This window comes from Asparagus officinalis, chromosome 2 (assembly GCF_001876935.1).
Source record: "Asparagus officinalis chromosome 2, Aspof.V1, whole genome shotgun sequence".
In the NCBI taxonomy this organism is placed as follows: domain Eukaryota; kingdom Viridiplantae; phylum Streptophyta; class Magnoliopsida; order Asparagales; family Asparagaceae; genus Asparagus; species Asparagus officinalis.
In genome coordinates, this window is record NC_033795.1 from 75,456,416 (window position 1) to 75,458,666 (window position 2,251).

The window sequence follows — 2,251 nt, forward strand, 5'->3', positions numbered from 1 at the left end:
GTATAATCTTTGATATTGATGAAATGCAATTATCAATGCTTCATGTTGTATATTGCCTGATGTATGTTATTTGAGGGCCATCCCTACAGTTACTCATTTGCTTGGACATTTGACAAAATTAGGGTCAACTTTGGAAGTTTCTGTTATATTATTTATACTTTATTTTACTTCTTGTTATCTTTGTGAAATCCATACTCTTTACTACTGTACTTACATAAATCTTCTGAAATTCAAATTTTAAGTGGACTCAGAAAAGTACATATTATCTAACTATCAGGATCAATGATGGACATCTTTTACTAATGCCAATTTCTCAACCAGTGATTATCCCTTTAAATTATGAAACTCTTTTTTTTCTTTGTCTGCGGGAAGACATCAAATTTATGATCTTTATTTATTTATTTATTTATTTATTTTTAAATTGATGCAGTTGTGACAACTTTGTGAGTGTGCACGTGTTTTCTTTTTCTTATTTTAGTTAATTCTCTCCCTTTTCCTCTCTTTTCCCCTTCTTCTTTTTGCATATTTAGAAGTTAGGATTGTTGGCAATCTTCCTAATGACAGCCTTCATACTAGGAAGTGGCAGGTTGATGCAAGGCAATCCTCTCACCATCTCCTTTTTAGAAAGTAGCTCTAATCCTCCAAAGTTGAGATGCTCGAATCGAAGATGCTAAAGCCAGGACTCCTCCTTGTAGCATATCTTGAGACATTGTGCGATGTCATTTTGAATGTTAAGAACAAACATTCTATTCTTTGACATCGGCACCTTGGTAATGAGATTGTTTTCTTGGTCTCTTATAGAAAGGTTATTATCCTTTAATCGAATATCATAACCTTTCTCTAAGAGTTGTCCAAGGCTCAATATATTGGTCTTCATGCTTGGGATATAGTAAACGTTGGAAATAAATTGATGATCTCCATTCTTCAATCGGATGAGAATATTTCCTTTACCTTTCACCTCCATCTTCGATTCATCTCCCAAAGCCACATTTCCTTTCACCGATTCATCAAGCTCCACGAACATGCTTCTTTTCCCGCACATGTGATTGCTTGCACCGCTATCGAGGTACCACTTGTGAACCTCATCTTGTTCATCTTTCTTGTAAGCCATCAATAGCATATCATCTTCTTGGCTTCTTTCTTCAACATAATTGGACTTCTCTTCAACTCTATTATTGTTCGGAGCTTTGCATTCGGAAGCATAGTGTCCAAACTTTCCACAATTATAGCATTTAACGCTTGACTTATCGTACCTTGGTTTTTGATTTCCTCTCCCACGACCTCTTGATGAGCTTTCTCCTCTTTGGTTGGTGTTGTCATCATGAGGCCTCCAACCTCGTCCATTTCCATATCCACGACCTCGTCCTCGGACTTGACCGCCACCTCGTCTTTGATAACTTCGTCCGCTTTCTTCTTTAGTTTGATCAATCCGCATCTTGAGTACTTGTTCTGCAATATCTTCCTTCTTCTTCTTCTTTTCTTCATAAGCTTGTAACGACCCAAGAAGTTGCTCCATCGTCATAGCCTCCAAATCCTTTGTTTCTTCAATGACAGTGACAATATGCTCGAATTTTGGACCCAAGAAGTTGTTTTCTTGGTCTCTTATAGAAAGAACCTTCTCCATGATTCTCACCTCATCTAACTTCTCGCCATTTCTCTTTAGGTTATTAGTAACCGTTAAAACTCTTGAGAAGTAATCGGAGACGAGTTCACCTTCCTTCATTTGCAACGCTTCAAATTCTCCTCTTAGAGTTTGAAGACGTACCTTCTTGACTTGATCTGCTCCCTTGTAAGAAGTTTAATATATTTTGTTGGTAACTGAACACATGTTTCCTGTACCATTAATGTGTTGGGAGGAAATATTTGGAGGTGATGGAGAAAGTGTTTAAGAATTCGGGAGACAATAGAAAATTTAGGAAGAAGAAGATTTTTATTTCTTTTGAACACCTTAGAACAACTTGGAACTTCTTGATTACAAATGAGAGGGAAGGGGAGGTATTTATAGCCTCCAAAGTACAAAATATCTAGAATATTTTAATCCTAAATCTAGAGAGTTCTAGCATAATATCTAGAATTTTATATTACAATTATCTAGAGAAATATCTAGATATACATTCTCTATAATTTTCTAGAACATTTTAAGGAGGTGGAGATATTTAGATATTTCTAGAGAAAACTCTAGAACTTGGATCAAGTATTGGGTTTGGCCCAACAAGTGATAATTGGATCATTGATCCAATAATTAAACTTA

The 2,251-nt window shown here is 35.9% G+C and overlaps 1 pseudogene; it reads right to left on the reverse strand.

The window, feature by feature from the left end:
• LOC109831326 lies at positions 527 to 1,792 on the reverse strand (annotated as a pseudogene).